This window comes from Trichosurus vulpecula, chromosome 2 (genome assembly GCF_011100635.1).
Source record: "Trichosurus vulpecula isolate mTriVul1 chromosome 2, mTriVul1.pri, whole genome shotgun sequence".
NCBI lineage: Eukaryota > Metazoa > Chordata > Mammalia > Diprotodontia > Phalangeridae > Trichosurus > Trichosurus vulpecula.
The window spans coordinates 413,917,563-413,932,122 of NC_050574.1; the positions used below are offsets into that span (position 1 = coordinate 413,917,563).

General features: G+C 37.8%; 1 protein-coding gene across 1 annotated transcript in view; it reads right to left on the reverse strand.

Annotated features, from left to right (window-relative positions):
• The window catches only part of MID1 (midline 1), a 155,694-nt gene extending 144,427 nt beyond the window's left edge, over window positions 1–11,267 (reverse strand). The window contains exon 1 of the mRNA XM_036745630.1: window positions 11,198–11,267. The gene's annotated coding sequence lies outside the window, so the exon portion shown is untranslated. The remainder of the gene's footprint in view (window positions 1–11,197) is intronic.
• Window positions 11,268–14,560: the final 3,293 nt, after the last annotated feature.

Genomic DNA, 14,560 nt, shown 5'->3' on the forward strand with positions numbered 1-14,560 from the left:
CAAAGGTTTTACTAGACTGCCAAAAAAATCCATCCATGATACAAACTAAGTTAAGCACCTTTACTCAATTAATAGTTACTTTAACAGCACCACTTTAATACTTTGGCTCAAAATTCAGAAGAACTGGAGAAATGAGCCAACCTATTACAGATAATTTAAGAACCCTTTATGTCTGTGGTTTATCATCCATGAATATTCATGTTAGCACATACGTATTTTAATGATATTTTATTCAACAGTGTAGCACAGGTGGCTGAATTTAAAAGGCAGATATTTTTCCTTAATGTACACAGACATAAAAATCAATACACACATATAGATCAGTGATTGAAGTTACAGTTGGCAATACCAACTTTCAAAATATTCAGCCTGAATAAACTACATGGAGTTTCACAATGATAAGTGGAGAAAACAGAAGCATCTTTCACAGTTTGTTCCCCCTGTCCCCCAGTCCTCATAGGTAGAAGTTGAAAAGGTGATCAGTCAAAACCTTTTTTTTTTTAAACCAGCCTTAGGTGATCAGGAACCTTGACATTCCAAGGATCTGTGATTTTAAGATAGGAAGCATGCTGCTGTGCATATGTGAAAGTACCCATCTTCCCCCATAACCAAAATGACACTTGATTCCTTCCTGTCTGTGTGAATTATAAGAAGTGGTTGCTGAGGGCAAGTTGCCCTCCCTGAAGCTCTCCCTTCCTAAAACTCTCCCATCAAGAGCTCGTCATTGTCATGAACTGACAGGCCAGTGGAGCAGAAGCAAAGGACTCAGCCCCACGCTCACAGGGCTGTACTTCCACAGTACAATCATCTCCAACTCAGGACAGCTTCAGAAGGCACAGCTGCACACTCCATTCACTATAAAGTCGTTGTCTGGTTGTGTGAACCCTTGCCGCCCTCCCTCCTTTTACCCACCACTCACCCCCGTGTAAAAAAGAAGAGGGAAAAAAAATCCACACACCAATCTTGGTTCATTAAGGGTGAAGAGAGCCTTACGCTCATTAGCAAGCTTGGGAACCAGATCTCTTTAAACCCTCTCTGTTGCGCTACAATTAACGGGGGCTGCAGTAACAGTGACAGGAATGTTATGTACAGCCCACTGCAGTCTGCAAGAGAATAGTACAGTTCACCAAATGGACACCAGGTTCAAATCACCCGCTATGGTTTATTCAGGCTGGCTTTGTGGGAAGGCCAGCAAAACTTCTGATCTAAAGCTATGTTTAGCAATTCAAACAATATGCCTTTTTGTATTCACCCTTCCATTTATTTGCAAAATTAGCAATTTCTCTAAGGCAGTGACCCATTCTCAAATAGCAACACTTGGAATTAACCATATGGTGCTCTTGCTTAAAAAATTAGGCTTATCCTGCCATGGACTAAACTATAACTGGTCATCAAATACATCAACTGTGTTATGACTATTAAAAATTAAAACCAATTGGTAGAACATAAACCCAGTCTTTTATTTTATATCAGTTATAATATTACAGTAAAAAATAAAGTGATAGGAACACAACTGCCAAGAAGTTTAAAGGGGTAGAACTCTCTCCTCCCAACTCCTTTTCCACCCTGTTCTAGTGGAAAATGTTCTTTAGTCAAATCTGTTGTTAGAAACTAAACATAACATCTCAGGTCCCACCCCACCACTTATGATATGAGGTAAAGACTTTAAAGCAGGAGAGAAGGATGAAGTTTTAAATTAGGTATGGAAACAGAATGTCAAGAGTCAGAAGGGATGTCAGAGAGCATCTTTTCTTATCCATTATCTTAGCGTTCTGTAGATAACATTCCTAAGAAATGGTTGAAGTCCTTGAAGACCTGCTGAAAGGCAATTGGGTTTTGGAAAGCTTTCACGATTAGGAAGTTTTAATGAGAAAGAAACACACACACACACACACACACACACACACACACACACACACACACACAGAGAGAGAGAGAGAGAGAGAGATCACAAGAGCACTCTGATGAAGCCTATGGACCTCTTCTTCAGAACAAAGTTTTAAAATGTATAAAATAAAATATATACATTTACAAAGGAAAGCAATTGTACTGAAATAGAGCAATTAAAAAAAAGTTCATGGACCTCAGGTTAAGAACTGCTGATGAAATCTATCTCTCTGCAACCCATTACTCTCAGTTCTCTGAGGAGAAATAGAGTAAATCTATTCCCTCTTCCACTGGGCAGGACTTCTTCCCTCAAGTCTTTTCTTCTCTAACCTAAACACTCATAGTTCCTGCAACCTATCTGCATATGGAATGATCTCGTCATGCAGGTTACCCTGATGTAGAATTACTGAATGGATGTTGCTTCAGACAAACTTAGACATGGGAAAAAGACTTCAGGTAAAAAAGGCCAAGGTCTCCCACTGCATCCAGTGACCAGTCGTGACCTATGTCTTGCCACTGGACTCTGATGACTCTGGAGGAGAGAGTGAGGCTGATGACTTTGCACAACCCTGCCTCATTTAAATCCAATTCACCTGCAAATCAAGACAACCCCCTCCTGATGTCACTGGTCTTCTTTGAACAAAGGACTGACAACAACAACATCAGTATCCCATGAGGGTGTGCTCCAGCTTATTGATGTCACTTCTAAAATGTAGCATCAAGAACTGAATACAGTTTTCCAGATGTGGTCTTATTAGAGCAAAATATAAGAAGACTATCATTTCCCCGCACTGATCTTATTCACTGCGCACAGAAAGAATGGATTTATCTCTACATTGAATTTCATGAGTTATTCTACTTTAGAGATTATTTGTGGGGCAGCTAAGTGGCAGAGTAGATAGAGCACCAGGTCTGCAGTCAGGAAGGCTCATCTTCCCGAATTCAAATTTGGCCTCAGATACTTATTAGCTGTGTGACCCTGGGCAAGTCACTTAATCCTGTTTTCCTCAGTTTCCCCATCTGTAAAATGAGCTGGAGAAGGAAATGGCAAATTCCTCCAGTATCTTTGCCAAGAAAATGCTAAGTGGGGCCATGAAGAGTCAGATAAGACTGAAAAATGACTGAAGAGATACTGGTATGTTCATAAACAATAATTCACATTTGTATACTACTATAAGATTTTCAAGTCACTGTGCTCAGAATAAGTAGGAAAAGTGATTATTTCCCCCATTTTGCAGATGAAGAAACTGAGGCTTAGAGAGGTTAAGTGATTTCTCCCCTCCCCCCTCCCAAGATCATGCTAATAAATGTCAGAACATAAACTGGTCTGATTTTGAAGCCAGGGCTTTTGCTTTTTCTGTTAGATTACCATGCCTAGTCCTCCCATATTTCCAATTGAAACAAGTAGAAAACACCTGTTTTCAAAGAACAAAATGAAAGTTAAAAGTACTATTAGTTAGAATTTCCAATCAGAAAGGAATAGGTAGTGGAGATGTTTTCATTGCCAATTTTGTAGGGGTAATTCACAGAAGAATGACTTCCAAAGATCTCTTTAGGATGTCAAATCTTCCAAATGAAAAGTGAAAAAAACCCAGCCAATTGTACCTTGCACATAGTAGGTCTTGGTAGAATTTTTAAAATCTGCACATTGCCAAACACTGAGATATCTGGAACTACTGTTGGCTGATCTTTATTTTTTTAACCTATCATCTATTTTTCTTACTGAATCCTACTGTCAGTAACAATTCTGTTGATTACTCACTAATACAATCCAGGCTGTCTTTTGTGGAAATACAGAAAAATATTTCACATTCTCACTATTTATATTCAGTATCTTTTAGCTACTTGAGTTTTTTGACTGTTAATTTTAAAATAATTTTAAGTTTCAGGGATCTACAAAACACAATTTTAACTATTTTCTCTGCCTGTGAAGCTGTTAGGCTCCAAAACTTTAAGGTGCCAATCCCTTAAAGGTTTCCCATACAAAAATGCTTCCCCTTGAGGAAAAAACACATGTAATCAGGTGGTTTTTTTCCTCTTTATTTTAAACTCTGGGAACTTATTTTCCATGCTTCCAAGAGGAAAATAGGATTCTCAGTCCTCACTACAATGGAAGGAAATTACACCTGCATCTCATTGTCAGGAAGTTCTCTACTTCACATTTTTATGAATGAGCACCAAGATCTTAAGGTTAATTTATGTGCCTTGTTCTTCATTTTTAAAGAGGATTCAAGAAATCATAACACTATATATCAAATCACTAATATGGAAAAGCTCACAGTTTGCTGCTTTAGCATGCTTGGTCATGTTCCTGTGCACTTGTTACACACACAGGGATGTCTAGGGGTGCCTAAAAAATAAACTACTTCAACTAAAGTTCTGGGAAGTCAAAAGAATTCTGCCTGCTTTAATTGTTTCTATCCCAGCACTTAGCACAGAATTTGGTACATAGTAAGTGCTTAAAAAAATGCTTTTTTGTTCATCAATTCATTCACCCATAAACTGTGTGCCCCTGGGCAAGTGATTTTACTTCTCCAGGCTTCAGTTCCTTCATCTATAAAATAAAATGGATGGGGGAGTAAACAAATGTTCACTAAAGCTGCTACTAGCAGTAACATTCTATGATTCTATAAAAAGAGATGCATCCATGGGCATAAGCTAAGGAGACAATATCTGTCGGGGATTTCCTCTTGCATCTTAAGTACAAGGTTCGTTCGTTTATTTGTGAATTCACTAAAAAACTTAAAGGGTAGGATCATGATAATTGATATTATCAGGGAATACAAAGCAAGTAGAGAATAGTTTCTGACCTCAGGAAAGCAGGAATTACAATATAATTGGTTATAAACAACATAATTATATGAAATAACTCGAGAATGGCTGCAAGGCAAAGTATATACCAATGTATTACAGTAATATACAGACTGAAAAGAAGAAACGAACATTACCAAGAAAGATCATATTTGGGTACCTAGCACTATGTCTTTTTTATCACAATGTCTTAAATATATCAGGTGCTCAACAAATCTTAATTCATTTGGTTTGATAGAGAGCATCTCTGTCTGAAAGTACACAAGATTTGGAGTCAGAAAATTGCTCTGGCTGCTTTAATATCTGCGTAATCTCTGAGCAAATCACTTCATCTCCCCAGGACTCAGTTTTCTCATCTATGAGATGAAGGGGTTAGACAAAAATCATCTTTAATATTCCTTCTGGCTCTAACAGCTATGACTATGGTTTTTTGTTTGTCTTTTTAATAGTGTTTTTAAGGAAAGACTTCATATAAGAAACGAACCTTTTGTTGGGCATTAAATGAAGTATAGTATCCAGATTAAAAGAAGATAACATGAGTTGAGTACCAGAGACCGATATGAGCCACCATATGTAAGGGATATAGTCAAGAGACCAGCCCAACTACAATAAAAAGCTTAGCTAGGTAATGGGAAGAGAAAAGCTTGGATATATTATTGAAAGGCTTTAAATTCCAGTCTGAGGAATTTGGGTTTGATGTGATCAAGAAACAGGGAGCCATTGTAGGTTCTTGTGCCGAGTGATATGATGAAGTCATGTTTTAGAAAGATTATTCTGGCAATGGTGGGTCAGTTTACTTCCACTATCATTCCAGGTTCCCTTAGACAACTGTTCTCTAGCTCAGCTCCAAGTCAGGTAATAAGAGTAATTCACTTTTCATAAAAAACAGTTTTATGTGTTAATACAATTATACTAGTAATTATAACCATAGAATTTAATGCTCTGATCTAGTGATTGTATGGAGTTTGAGTTTTGATAAAAGGAAATTAAATACTTAATGGTTCTTTCCAATTTTATTCAGTAATCCCATAGGTTATGCAAATTTCATTAACTTCATTTTTAATGGGACTTCTTAAGATATACTCTAGCTATATACTATGCTATACTGCACTATACCAGGTTTTGTTATACTATAAGATATACTCTATTCTTAACCTAGGGACCACAGATCCCCAAGAGTCTGTGGATATATTTCTAGGCATCTATGAACTTGGATGAGAAAAAATAACATCTTCATTTTCACTAAACTTTGGTTTCCTTTGAAATCCTTTGTATCTTATTTTATTCATTTAAAAACATCGTTCTTGAGGCTTCACTGAACTGCCAAAGAGGTCCTTGACAACAAAAATATTAAGAACCCCTGCTTTAAGTGTAGAGGTGGTTTTTTTTCCTTTTTTTGTTTTGTTGTTGTTTTACACAGAGCAGAGACATAAAGGCCACACAGTCACTTTAAAGACATTTCCCCAAAGACTTAAAATGGTAAACCAAGCTGTATTCTTTTCATCTTCCAGACTTTCCATCCCATTTTTCCACTTTCCCACTTAACATCCTGGTAGGTGATGCCTGTTTTACAGATAAATAAACTTTATCAAAATAAACCAGCAAAAATACTTAGTAGTGATGCTGCTGACACGAGATCTTGGTAAACTGAGACTGTGCTGCTTTGACTACTGAACAGGAGCAGAGTCCTTCTAGTCCAACAACCCCATTGTATAAATGAGGAAACTGAGACCCAGAGAATTTAAGTGATTTGCCCAAGGTCAAACAGATGACAGGGTTAGGAGGACATCCCAAGTCCCCTGACTTCAGAACCAGAACTCTTTCCACCATCCTCAAAACAATCATCCGAACCTGGCAAAACAGCTATTCGTTTCTAAGAAAAAATGGATACAAAGGGACTTTGGACACCATATATTGAGTGTCTGCTGGATACAAAGCATTGAACTACTCACATAAGCTAAATTGTTTGGAAAATTAACCTAACCAACCTCTTGACATATAAAGTATGATGCATTAAAAAAATCCTCCTGACAGAGCATTTGAAAAACAACTTGAAACTCTGACAAACTGAGACACAACTCTTCTATAACACAGCTAACTTCTATCCCAAGATTGTTCTATTATAAGGAGGTAAAAAGTGCTAAAGAGACACAAAGATGAAAAGGGGCATGCTGTAAGATTATTTGTAATTGGTACTATCAACTAGGATCCAACATGAGGTAACGTTTGGCCTAATATTGGATTTTTTTTAAAAAGTAGGACAGCATTCAAAGAATCTCTGCCCCCCCCCCCCACCGAGCACTTATTTAATCCACTTGTTTGCCTCCAGAGAGAAGTGTGACTAAACTGTTCCAGATAAATGGTATCTATCTTACTCATAAGACAAATCTACCTGACTGCAATACAGTTAGGGGTTTGGCCAGTGGTTTCCATTATAAAAGAGAAATCTCAGCTGAGGAAACTCCGTTGATCAAACCAGGTCATCACTTTCTCTGCAATTCAGGGATTGAGAGACATGCCTATATTACTGAGAGGTTGTAACTTGCCCAGACTCCCACAAACAGAATGTGTTAAAAGTTTAGACTTGAACCAAAGTCATATTGATTCCAGGTCTGGCTTTTTAACCACTTTGCAGTGATTCCTCTCACTATGTGATGCCAATACAAGCTGTAATTCTAATATTGCAGTAACAAAAAAAGAATTTTAGGAAGAGAGTTTGCTTTGACTACTCAGTTCATTTAAGACAGCCAAACTCGCAGCTTTCAAGGACACAGCCCCAGCAACACCTGGGTGGGCTCTGCTCTCAGTTCTACTTACAACCTCAGGGAAGCCATCGTACTTATTTGGGCTTCAGTTCCCTCAAATGGAAAATGAGAGGGATGTACTAGATAATCTTTCAGATTTAACATTCGATAGTCTGTGATCTCCTTGGAGGTAAGGTCCACAGTCTGCCTCAGCAGTTCATTTACTTTTATTCTTCACCTCACATCAATGCTGGGGACATATCTAAACCTTTATGGCCCTGGAATGAGATATAATCTAGAAGAACTAATTAGGAGGCCTTCATAGTGCAGTTGAAAGGATGTCTAGCTTCAGCCACAAACTAGCTGTGCTCAGTACCCAATACAGAGCAGACATTTAAATATTTAATGAATTGTGACATTAGGTCAACTTGTTTCACCTAAGTGGGTTCCTCACCTGTAAAATGAGTAGGGTTAAACCAGATGCTCTTTAGGGGTTGTGTCTTGCTCTAAAAAGATACAGTTAGAGGAATCTATCCCAATAATTCAACAGGCTGAGTTCAGAGAAAGATTGTCTTGGTTAGGTGCCCAAGGACATGAAACATCTTACTTCTATGGTTGATACCTGAAATAGTCAGAGACTTTGACTTCCTGGGATCAGATGTAACCTATCAATGCAATCCATCCTTCATGTTACAGAACTGTTACCGCCCTCAGCCCCCAGTGCCCAGTAATTTCTACCCATCCACAATTTCACAATTTTATTTTTCTTAGTGGCTACTGATAACTCACATTGACACAGTGACATTTTACAACACATTTTCCTCATAACAACCCTGAAGGGTTGATAGTGTAGGAATTAATTTACAGCTGGGGGAACTGAGGATCAGCGAAGTTAACTGACTAGTCTATAGGCAAACAAGCCATGTCAGAACCAGAATTCAGAATTGGTCTTCTAGTTTCAGTGCCCTTTCAACTATCTCACCATTAGTTATTTTGCCCAGACTTTAGATATCACAGTGAAATTGATCAATATACCAGGTGCTGTACAAAAAGACATTGGATTTGGAGACAGAAGACCTGGGCAAATCATGTAACTTCTCAGGTTCTTACTTTCCGTATCTAATAAATAGGGATAAAAAACACACAATATTGAGATACTCAAAATGAGATTATGTATGAAAGGGTGTTTTGTTACTGTAAAGCTTTAAGTAAATATAACTGATTATCATTAATAAGGATAATTATCAGCTGTATTAAAATTGTCTATAGCTAATCCTGGGAAGACTTCCCCAACTACCCAGTTTACTCTTAAGCTTCCTGCTTCTACTTTTTTGCCACCATATGCTTCAAAAAATGATGGGGGAGGGAAATGAGTATTAATGAGCTCCAGCAAAATATAATTAAAGACAGCAAAAATTTGTAGGTTATCAAGCCAAATATTAAGAGTTTTTTCTTTTCTTTAAAGGAAAATACTTTTAAAACTTTTGTAAATTTTACCAGCAATATTATTCTTTCGCTGCCTCCTGTACCTCTACCAATGTAGATGGGCAACCGTTTAGCATCAAAAGTATCTGAATAGAAAGGAACGTATTCGCTAACATGAGAATGATAAATTTCAGAGTTAATCTAAGTGCTGTACAATTAGATTCACTAGATTAGTTACAAATTTGTATTATTCATCCTACTGTACTCTTTGTTAGGATGGATAATTGAGTGCTAATTTACTAATAAAATAGGGATTGCTGTTTCAATTTCCTGTGGTGTGACTATGCACGTTAAAGAAATTGTGGTAGGGATATTCTTCCCTTTCCCCCCTTCCCCATCCCATGGTCTTTGGAACTCCCTTCCCATCTTAGTTTAACAAAAACTTAACTCTCAGGGAATAGGGAAAGCTCTTGACATCTCTTTCAATAGGAGCATGGCAGGCATGGACGGGGCTTAGAAAGCTATGGGCTAGCTAGTTACACTCAAGGTCTAAGATGTGAGATGGCATCTACTCATTTTCTCACCTCAAAAAGGCTTATGTGCCTCTCCCTTGCATCCAAGGTGGGGGAAAAGTATAATAGACAGAAATTCAATTATATATACACACACACACACACACACACACACACACTCAAAACTTGAAGTTGAATCTATTATGGATTTTCTATAGATTTATTCTTTTTGAAAACATAAACCATAACACAAACATTGAGCATCTGCATAGTCTACTGTGGTACAATTTAGCCTTGGGTTAAACCATGGACTGAACAAAACCTAAAATACCATCTGCCTAAAAGGAGAACAGATAAGCCAGTAAATGTTGAACAGAAGAGGAAAGTAGAAAGGAGGATCAATTTGCTTGAGTTTAAAGACACTAATTTAGGCACAGACTGATGCCACAAACAAGTTTATTTTCTGGCTCAAACTAGACAGCAGTCAAAAAAGCAAGTAAATAAAATGTATTATTAAAGAAATGGGAGAAATAATTTACTCTATAGAAATTAAAGATGGGAGAAAAAAAAATCACGAACCATCTATGCCATTCTATCTGTGGCTCAACTTCAACTTTTAACACCACATTACAATATAAACCATGAAATCAATATCAGCTTATTTTAAGTTTCATCAGATGGTTGAAAAAATTATTTTTCAGAAAATTTCCACGATGTGTCTAAAGTTTAAGGAACTCATTTTCATAGTTGGTCACTGAAACTAACAACTAGAATGATCAGAAGCTAAAGAGTCCTAATGCCCCAAGATTTAAAGAATGCATTAGAGAAGAAGCATTGGGTGGGGGTGGAAAGTAGAGAGCCAGATCTGGAGTCAGCATGACACCAGTTCAAGCCCCAATTTAACACACAATGGCTGTGTGAATGACTCCGGCCAAGTCACTGACCCTTTTAGCACTCCAGGCAATAAGTAATGTAAAGCAATAGCCTAACATTAAGAGAAAGTGAAATGAGCATTGGTAGATGGGAGTTTCCTCAATAAGCTTTTCCTACACCAATAAAATCACATTCCAGGGACCTACATAAGATAATTAGGTTAATAATTATCTCCTATTTCATTTGTAGTCTAAGGACAGCTTACGTTGAAATTTTAGAATGCACAATTCAAAATGGAAGATAATTTAAAGACATGCAGACATCTAATTTCATAAAATACACATTTGGTGAAGATGTGCAAATTGAAAGTAACAGATTGTACAGCTCTTTTTCTACCACCTCAAACACACTGTGCATAAAATATTTGCCCTTTAATAATGACAATGCCATGCCATTCAAAAACATCCCACACCTGCTAACTGTGTAATTTGAATTATCAATGAATGAAGGTTTAATATTTTAAAAAAACAATTTGAAAGTAGAGATGATGTATTTGGAGGGCACAAACACAACTTTATCATTTAGGAAAAATGGAAGGTCACATATATTGTAGGGTTTTTTTTTTTCCATACTAAAGCATTTGGCTCATAATGATCAAACAGAATCTAACCCTTTTGGGTTCATTTTATGTTCTTTTAGGACAAGCAAAAATTATACATTTGAAAACAAAACAAAAAAAAGCACCATCATTTCCTTGAGAAACAACTCCATTGTACTAGATCTGCCAAATAGCGAAGGAAACTTGTTATAATAGCCTTCAGAAAGACAGTATGTTCCATTACAAGATTGAGCAAAACAACACAGAACACTTTTAAATGCTGTCTTCTTTAGGTATTTTACTTTCAACATTTAAAAACTTAGAGAAATACCAACTCAAATACGCACCGATGGATTTCGACCTGGTTCTTTTTGATGAAACATTGCTGTAGATAGACCACGGAGACCCACTCAAAAGATACGGAGGGCCAAAGGCACCAGATGGTAGCAGCGCCTGTGATCCCGGTAATCCTGGGGCAGCCCTGTGTCTGTAACTGTGAGACAGTCAACACTGAAACACAACAGGAAAATCTGCCCTACAATTCCAGGAAAGCCAGCTCCACCTAATCACCTCCGCCAGAGTTTAAGAATTAAAAATCCCTCAGCATTCCCATTGCCTTTTCCACTGACCCCTGCTGTGGATTATCTCCTTTCTCTCTCAACTTTCAACCAAAACTGAGTAGGGGGAGAAAAAAAAAGAGATATGGGTCAGGAACTTTGGCAGAGCATCCCTGTGACTTATCCAGCAATGATGGCTGCTAAGAGGGACTTTGAACTCTGCCACCCAGTGCTTGAAGGAACAGGAGCTCAGCCTACTGTGTAATTAAGCCGGGGCTGAGTAATGAACAAGAGTGTCCCTACGCGTGTAACAGGAGACTGGCCTGAGCTGACAAAAGCTGCTACCTAAGGTGAACGGTGCAACACTTTCCCTGGCTGCCGATTAGGGGTCATTCAGGGCAAATGCGAACGAATGCTACCTTAGATATGCTTTGGTTGCTGCTTTGGGGATTGATTCATTCTCTCTCTCTCTCTCTCTCTCTCTCTCTCTCTCTCTCTCTCTTTCTCTCTCTCTCTCTCTCTCTCAATCTCTCCAGAGTTCACCTCAGAATCAAACCTTGGCATAAAGTCACTTAAAAGTCTTAAAAGCTGGACTGATACGGCTTCACAGGAGAGAACTGTCTACCTTATGGTGATAATAAAGAAATGAACTGATGTTCTGCTGCCCTTCCTTTCCAAAATTCAAGGTCAAGTTCTGAATCATCTTCCTGGAGCATATTAAAAATACAATATTAAATATTAAAAATATTTTAAAAATACAAATACCAAATATCAAGTGGAAAAAAAGTGATGAGAATCCCAAAGTTGAGACTTTAGGGTGGCTGAGAGAAGAAACAGAGAAAAGAAGTAACTGAGAAAAAATGTTTTTTTTTTCCCAATAGGGAATGAATGCTGAAGCACATTTATGATATACAGAGATCTGGTGCAAACTGCAGGGTTTTTTTCCCCCCGAGGATGTGGGATATATCTAGGCAAGACAAGAAATTGCAACCAATCTAATCACCAGGAAAGTGTTTTAAAAGAAAGCTTAGCATAAACCTGAGTGATTCAGTGTAGGCACCAGACATTTGGACTCCAACAAAGGTGTTAAAAAAAAATTCTTGTTAAAGTGGAAACAGCAGGAAAGAATTGCTTCCTTGTGTTCTCCGGATTTCGTGTTGCAATGCCTTCTTTCATGCCATTACAACACTGCCCAATGAAACACACTTCAGATGTTTGGACATCAAGATGAAAACATACATTTCCTTGGCTCCGTGGCCTACAAGTGAGCTTGCATTTCATTCTTTTAGCAACAAACAAATGGAGTGATTAATTTCCCATATGTAAAACTTCTTTGGAAAAAAAAGAGGGACTCAAAAAAGGTATACATCGACATGTAGTAATTATGAAGTACCTTTCATCAAGGGATCTCAAAGCATTATTTTTGTTATGAGCCATTTAAATTGCCGATATGTCTACTGGGCATTCCAGACTAAGTGGATGTGCATTTTGGCATTGCAATGGGAAAATGAGACTGGAAACATGCCACCATAAAATAAAGCATTACTCCGCTCCCAATTTATGAGTGCATAGTTGTTGTTTTTGTCTTTCAATTGTCGCAGTCATGTCTGACTCTTCGTGACCCCGTTTGGGGTTTTCTTAGCAGAAATACTGGAGCAGTTTGCCATTTCCTTCTCCAGTTCATTTTATACATGAGGAAACTGAAGTAAACAGGGTTAAGTGACTTGGCCAGAGTCACACAACTAGTAAGTGTCTGAGGCCAGATTTGAACTCAGAAAGATTAAGACTCCAGACCCAGCACTCCATCTTAACTGCCCACATGAGTGTATAGATATTTTATCAAATACTTTTCTGGGTATCATAATCTGGTAGCTCATATATGCTAATTAATCATTTTGGGTGAACTACAAATATTTCTCATCCCAACATTTGTATAATTTATTTGAGGAATAAAGTGTCAATCCAGTTTTAATGAAGACTACAATGATATAGATATAGATATACTTCCCATTGAAAATATTACCACTGATTGAAGCCAGAGTAGTTTAGATTTGGACAGCATTGCGTCTTAACCAGCTCTGTACCTCAGTTTCTCCAAATGGGGATAATAAAAGTATCTACTTCACAGAATTGTGAGGAGTGAATGAGATATTTGTAAAGCATTTAGCACAGTTGCTGACATATAGTAGGGTGCTTAATAAATGTTTATTCCCATTTCTTCCCTTTCCTTCCTCCATTGCCTGACTTGAAAACATTAGCAGTCAATGACAATCACACCAGATCTGGCTGACAAGAACTGTAAAAGGCTGGGGGGGGGGCAGGAGAGGGGGTGTATTAGAAGATCTGTTCCAGCTCTAAATCTATGGTCCTGTACAGATCCCTGCTAAATCATTTGTGGGCTTGAAGGTGTTAGCACTGTATTCCCATGAGCTTCCCACCCCATTTCCATCACTGAATAAGTTTTCCTCCAAGTGACAGAGTCACAGGACTGAAACATGATTTTCCTTTATCGCTATCTATATATCCTGATACTATGTGATACTATTCATTCTCATTTTGCATCGCTGCTGACAGTACAAAAATTCTTCTAATTTCTCTTCCTATGGAAGAGCATAAATATAGTCAGTCTTCTTGAAAGTAGCATCTCTTAAATATTTGATCAATTTTATCTGGAAATTAGCAACATGTCATAAACAAGTCACATGTGCTGAGCCAAAAACATATGGCTATGTGTTTGAAGAGCCAGAATCTCAACATCTCAGAAGGAGACTTGTGTACCTAGAATTTCTTCCTGGTCTACCTTACTAAATAAGACTCTAGGGGCCAGATAAAGGTACATGGATTTCAAAACTGTCGGACTCTTTTCTCTTTCCTCTTCCTTCCTGGTACATCGGGAGGCCTTGGTTCAATAAAAGCCATTGATGGTAAAAGTGGTATATTTTGCTGATATTCTGTGGAGACTAACAAGACCTCAACTCAGCACCAAAATACATAGGATTCTTTTGACTCACCACAGTAACAATTACACTGCATGGTGCATGATTTCATAGCGCAAATAGATTGGGAAACACACCATCTAATATTATATTTCTCTTCCTCAAAGGAAAAGAGTTTCATTCTCGATTTTAAAATCAGACACCAACTCCCCTAGCT